The sequence below is a fragment of the Balearica regulorum genome, chromosome 9, assembly GCF_011004875.1.
Source record: "Balearica regulorum gibbericeps isolate bBalReg1 chromosome 9, bBalReg1.pri, whole genome shotgun sequence".
Lineage (NCBI taxonomy): Eukaryota > Metazoa > Chordata > Aves > Gruiformes > Gruidae > Balearica > Balearica regulorum.
Window position 1 is genome coordinate 5,907,881 of NC_046192.1, and position 7,068 is coordinate 5,914,948.

Genomic DNA, 7,068 nt, shown 5'->3' on the forward strand with positions numbered 1-7,068 from the left:
AAATAATTATGTAAAATCAAAACTGGTTGGTTTTGACTTAAAGTAAACTTGGGTTATCTGTCACACAGAACATATTGCCTGCTCCACTGCCTACCTGCCAGCTCTTTCTTGCTGCTGTTGGAAATCAAAGCAATTTCCCCAAACATTTCACAGCCTGACTGCTTTCTGGGTGTCTCCCTGGCATTGCATGGCTGGATCCGTGTGGATTTGAAGGCGGCTCCCTGGTTCTTTGGGACGTGTGCTGGGAAGGTTGGGTGCTCTCCTGCCTTGTCCATCCTGGCTTGCAAAACACGTCTAGAGGTCAACCAACAAGACGCAGGTTATGGCCAGCTGACCTCCTGGCTGTGCTGGGGTCAGTGACCGTAATGCCTACCAGGATTTCCCTTGCCAGAGCTGCACATGGTTGTCTGCCAGTAACACACACGATAAACTCCTCTCACCATTAATTTACCTTGTCCTGGATGCCTCCACTCCGTAATTCCAGTTACTGCACAGGATTTCTTGCCCTCCACCCTTTGAGTTTGGCCAAAGATAGTGATGAGAATGTGTTTTTCCTGGCAGATCAGCCTATGTTCCTCCAAAAGCCAATCCTCTGCTGGTAGCGGAACATTTGGTATGTGTGGAGAATCATTTGATATTCTCTGTCTTGTTGCTGTTGCTGTCCATGACGATATCTCATTTTTCTCCCCTGAAATAAAGTCTGTTGGCTAATGACTTTCCTAATGATTGTGTGTGCTGGTTTTAGCTGGGATAGAGAATTTCCTTCACAGTAGCTAGTACAGGGCTGTGTTTTGGATTTGTGCTGGAAACAGTGTTGATAACACAGGGATGTTTTCGTTCCTGCTGAGCCGTGCTTACACAGAGCCAAGGCCTTTTCTGCCTCTCACACCACCCACCAGCGAGCAGACTGGGGGTGCACAAGGAGTTGGGAGGGGACACAGCCGGGACAGCTGACCCCAACTGACCAAAGCGATATCCCCTACTACACGACGTCATGCTCAGCATGTAAATCTGGGGGGGTAGAAGAACGAAAGGAGGGACGTTCAGAGTGACGTCATTTATCTTCCCAAGTCACTGTTATGCATGACAGAGCCCTGCTTCCCTGGGGATGGCAAACACCTGCCCGCCCGTGGGAAGTGGGGAATGAATTCCTTGGTCTGCTTTGCTCGTGTGCGTGGCTTTTACGTTACCTATTAAACTGTCTTTATCTCAACCCACGAGTTTTCTCGTTTTTACCCTCCCAATTCTCTCCCCCATCCTGCCGTGGGGGAGCGAGCGAGCAGCTGTGTGGGGTTTATCTGCCATCTGGGGTTAAACCACAATATGGTGTGAATAATTCCTGTGTGAACAATTGCTACTCTTTGCTATAAATGGGCAGGCTTAGAACAGACTTTTCTATTTTTTGCTTCTTAAAGATTATTTTTTTTTTTCGTTCTTTATAAATCATCATCTCCTTGCAGGGCTGTTAGCCCCAACGTATCTTAATGGGGTTGGTGAGTTTGCACAGTGCAAAGAGTTGGTGTCATCTCGTTATCTTGATATAGATCATTATAAATATCAGTTATTGCTTTTAGGGAGCACTCTTTAATGACAGTCCTACTAGATTTTTTTGGTATGATTTTAGTGAGGTGCTGAGTGCCTAGTATGACCTGTTTTTTTTTTAAGCACCCAGATGCTTCCCATGGGATCCCTTCAGGTGATCCCATCAAATGTGTGTTTTGGTGATCCTCTACAGAGAATTTTGTTTCCAAATTTGTTGCACTTGTGAGTGCAGCAGCTTTGGTCTATTTACCCTTTTCTAGCCACTAATGAATAGCTGTCAAATTAGAGTGGTTTTAACTAAAACTCAAACAACAGTAGCCATGGCTAGTAATGAAGCCTTTAGGACCCATATTAATTAGCAGCCAGTTCCCCCCATGTTATGAGGAATGGCTTGCAGTGTGAGGACAAATGGCAATAGCTGAAAACATTTACAGGCAGCGGAGATTTAATTAGACTCTCAGGACAAGCTTTGCCTGTGGTGATGCTGTCCTGGGACACAGCTACAGCAACGATGCTCCCAAGGGTGTCTGCGGAGAGACGAAGTGCTGGCAAGGTGACGGTGGGGGGAGGCAGGAGCGAGCATCTGTGCCTGCCCTGGAGGTCCCCAGCTGGCACGACTGACGTGCACCGAGCCATCCTGCTGCCCAGGAGCGTGCGTGCTTGCACGTGCACGCACACGGACTTTATCTGAGTCCCAGAAATGCTCCCCAAAATATTTCTGGGCCACCACCAGCCTTCATAGCAAGAGGTCTGGTCTTCCCCCGCAGTGTCCCAGCAGGACTTCACATAGGAAAGCATTTGCCTCCCGTTAAGCCACAAGCAATGTCTTTGCAGCAACAGCTGTGTATGTTCAGGGGTGCAGAAAGTGTCGATACTCCCTTCTTGGGGGGCTGGGAGACCCCCCCAGCTTGAGTAGCACGCAGCCCCCTCAGCAGCAGGGCGGCCTGAGGCAGCGCAGGGAGATTACTGGCATTTCAGGCAGCTTATTGCATTATTTGCCCTGTGATGGGTCATGAAAGAGATTGCCAAAGAGGAGGATAGATAATACGCTGTGAAAACAAAGAAAAAGCTTAATGGCTTTTTCTTCTCCTTTGTTTTCAAGGCCTATTGGGGCTTCTGGAAGTGCACTAAAAGCCAAAGAGGTCCTTAGGCTCCGACTGTAACAGACATTTCCAGAAATTATTTTTTCAGAACTGGGAAAGGGCAAATACTGAGGGAGTCCCTCCCTTTCAGCCATCGGATGCTGCCGGGTGCACACAAAGCTGCCCCGCTCCCGCGGCCATGGGCGTCCCCGGCACCGTGACGGTGTCGGCAGCCGTCGAACAGGAGAGGACGCTGCCTGTGTGGGGAACACACGGGCAGGTTCCCAAAGCCCTGAGTTAAAATTTCAAGACTTTTCAATTCCCGTCCCCAAAGTCCTTACATCTCGTCCTCCCACAGCACTTTGCCACGCTTCACTGCAGGATCCGAGGACCTTGTCCCCGCACGGCCGGGTTCGGCGTCCCTCTGCATCCTTTGCAGCTGGGCTTGCCTGGGCAGCGTGCGGTGTCTGCAGGGCTGGCCTTCCCGGAGGCGTGGGGATCACCGGGGCGCGACAGCCGCGTCGGTAGAGAAGGGGCTCTGGCCACGCGCCGTCTGCCTGCGCGCACCTCTCTGTTATGATATTTTCTTGAAATTAGGAGGTTAGAAATACGGCCGTCCCTGGGAGTGGCACCTGGGGCTGCCAGGAAAGGGAAGTCAGTGGAAGAGACGGTGTGTATTATGGTCTGTAAGCCTCTGTCAAATAAGGTATATCTGAAGTTTCATAACTGTAAAATGTCTAGCAGATAATACTCTTTACTGTACTAGAAATGTGCAATATTGCTGCATGCCTGGCAGGCTAGGAAACACAGATAAATTGTGGTTTGTGCACACAAAAGCTATACGTCCCTGCTGTAGTTCAGATGTCATTTTTTCTCATAGGTAAATGGCACAAGAGGCTCAGGCCTCCTGTGGAGCGGGGGGGTCCCGCTGTCAGCTGCCCCAGAGGGACCTTGCTGTCAATGTCTGACACTCGCCGCTGATAAAGGACTGGTCCAAATAAGTTGAAAGAGAAGTGTTAATTTCCCCAGAGCCCGGTGTTATTCACACCTGATATTTGTGGTACTGATGAGGACATCTGCTAGATAGACCTTAGTATTTCAAATGAGCCCATTTCCCCCCTCTGGCCATGTTAAAATGAATTTGAGGCTCTGTTCCCCCAGGCAAATTTTACCTTGGCATCAACAAAGCACATTAGCTCAAGGTACTAAAGATGAACCTCAGCAAGGGTACAAACCCACCAGACACACCAAAGAGCATGACATCAAGAAACCCATCCCATAAAAAGAGTGATAATTGTGCCTTTGGGGATTGGTTGTTTTTTTTTTTTCCAAAGATCTGAAGATGCTCTCAGCAGCTGAAGGGCAATGTCTGCATTTGCTGGGGTTGTACTGTGGCAAACCTGTATTTTCTGTTTCCCCCTCCCCGCACTACCCCAGCCCTTACCATCTCCTCGGCAGCACAGCTCAGCTGCTGCAGAGCTGGGCTTGCTCTCAGGGAAACCAGCTCGTCTCAGCGCTGAAACTGCCCCGCCAGCCCCCGCTCACACAGGCAGATCAAGACCGCAAATCTTTATTAATTTGTGTCCGCCCCCGTCTAGAAGATACAAACAACAAGGTTTGCACACCGTGAGTACCGTGGTGAACTCCCGCTGGGTTGGAAAGGCTGCACGGGTACTAACTCAACAAGGCGAGACCCTGGGCTGTACACTCTGTATTTCAAACATTGCAAAAAGCCTGTCCTGGGATTGCAAAAAAAAAAAAAAATAATACAGCATAAGCTCTGTCCTGGAGGCCAACGTTGGTGGTGCCACAGGCTGTGCCAGGGTTGGGCCCATCACGAGGCGCTGCCTCGGGCACATGTACAACGCCGGGCACCGCTCGCCGGCACCGCTGCTTGCGCCGCATTTTGACTAACGCCAGTGATACCAGTGGGGCTGTTTTCAGAACTGGGGATTTTAAACTCCAGGTTCTTTCAGGCAGGAATTCCTTTTACTGTGTATGTGTAGGACCTAAACAGAGCCCAGACAAGGTGTAGGACATCGGGTGCTCCAGCGCTGGTACGGATGACTGCCTCCCTCCCAGCTATGGGCTGAGCCGTTCCCTGGAGAGGGGCTCGAGGCTGCGGAGCGGTATGTGTCCAAATGTCGAGAGGAACCGTCACTCTCATAAGTATCTGCCCGCACAGATGGGGCTAATCCAATCTCTCGCATTTAAAAACTCTGTCGAGGCTGCCAGTGATGACTCAACGTTAAAAAATTACCTTCAAACACCTAGGTCAGACACTATTTCCCCTTGAATATAACTTTCTGGTGACCCGCATTGTTCTAGCATTCAAGAGGACAATTAGAAAAACAGTAGTATTAATTCCCCACAGAGCTCCTGCAAAATAGCCTGCAAGCAAAATGAAGATCGATTGCTGTTGAGAGAAAAAGCAACGCAATGATCGGCGATCAGGAAAGCAAATCAAGTAGAGATTTCCTGTGACATGAGGTTTTCAATGAAATTAATGTTATTCAGTGGAAGGGAAAGGAGGAACCGTGACTTTTTGAATTAAGCACGTAAGCAAGTTGAGCAAATCTTTTCTTCCCTGTTCAAGCAGAGGACGTTTTTTCGCTTGGCTTTACTGGCACCAGGTATTTATGTATGAGCATCTATGTCTGTCCCACCGTTCAAATGTCACTCTGGCTTTATGCTAGTGTAGGAGGGAACAAAATGCAGCCTGCGTATGGTGCAAGGTGCATGAAATTGGAAAGGTCAAAGGAAAAAGTGTGCTTGGAATAGTCCTGGAGAAGAGGGCTTCTCCCAGAGCGGTGGTTTCTGCCGGGGAGAGCAGTCCTCTGCTGCTCGAAGGCTGCCCAGAGCCTCCGACCTGTTAACCTTTAGCAATAGTTAAAGGAAGCAATCTTCCGGGAAATGACACTTTGGCAATGGCAAAAACAAAAAGACGAACGGATGCGGGGGCCGTGGAGCGGTGGGTTGTAGCGGTGTGGACTGCGAGGGTGGGAGGGCTTGGGGTGCCGGGGGGTGCCTGTGCAGCTTTCCCATGCCGCTGTGCCCAGAGCCCCGCTCTACCCTCACCCTGGTTTAATCGCTGCTGACAGCTCCCGGGCACAGGGGCACGGGATTGCTCACGCTGAAGGAAAGCCCGTCTGTGCGGCTGGTGCCCCTTCGGCGGTGTGCACCCTGCCGTGGTGTCACTGCCGAGGGACGTCGCACGGAACGTACGCTGGTCTGCATGGCTAAGATGGACACGTATGTGCTCACAGTCACCTAGGATCAACATCTTTCTTCCTACGGTGACCAGGGGTTGTGGAAACATTAATAGTAACTGTCTTTTAGTACCCCAGAGTTTCAATAAAACAAATTTATAACTCTGTCATCTTGTAGCAGGGTAGAAAACTGCTTTAAAAATTAATGTAATTTGTGGAGAATTATTTCCTGTACCTGCAAGTTTTTAAACCCAAGGGTCTAGGGTGCAGAAAATAAATATCGCAGCTGACTTTGTTCCATGTCTTCTGGTAAAACCAGCAGCAGCAGTTCATTATTCCTTGACCTTTTACTTCAAGGAGGAAAGGAGAACTACTAGAGGCATGATTTCATGTGTGTGCAAAACACACTGTAATATGCTCAAGGCCATGGCAAGTAGAGTGACTGTACAGCTTAGCTGAAGTGCCAAAAAGATCCCGATTCCGTGCACTGAATAAGGCATGTCTGAGGGGCGGTGGGCTGACGGAAAGAAGCAATTCTCTGAAGTTGCATCAACAGCCTGCAGCAGCACGTGTGTTCTCAGAGGTTCCTGCTGCAGCATGACCCAAGTGTTCACGGGTTTGCTCTCTATAAAGAACTGAGTTAGAGGGTGAATTGTGAGCATGCATTTTAGACAGTGCCAGCAGCAGATTTGCTCAGAAACCTCAGGTTTCAGGTGGGGGTTTCTCAAGAGCTCCTACATGTGCAGCAGTGTTGCCACCAGCAGCAGATGGAGAAAGTCCCTGTTTCATCTGCAGGTGAGCATGGAGTGTCCTTGCTGTCCCCTCAGCTCCTTCTGACCTCACAGCATGTCTTTAATTCTCCAAAATCACCAATACTGTGATAAATGAGTATTTAAAACCATTGAAAGTATTTTAAACCATTAAAACTAGGGAGAGGTAAAGAGGGGATCTAAGTAAGAGGCTATTGAGACTATTACAAGAACAAAACTTGGGCAAGTCTAGCAGTCAGTCTGACTCACACCAAGTAAAACCCTGCCCTGAACAGGCAAAGATGGCATTGAAGTTGTAAGGTGGTGGGTTTTTGTTTTTTAATTTATCTGCAGGCTCAGGGTCTGTATCACCAGCATCTGGAAAATGCATTGTGGTCAGAGCTTTGCACAAGGGAGCTGTGGGGAAATTTGCTGCTTTCCTGAGTAGGAAGCTGTGGTGAAAGGCTGTCACACAGATGACATGTC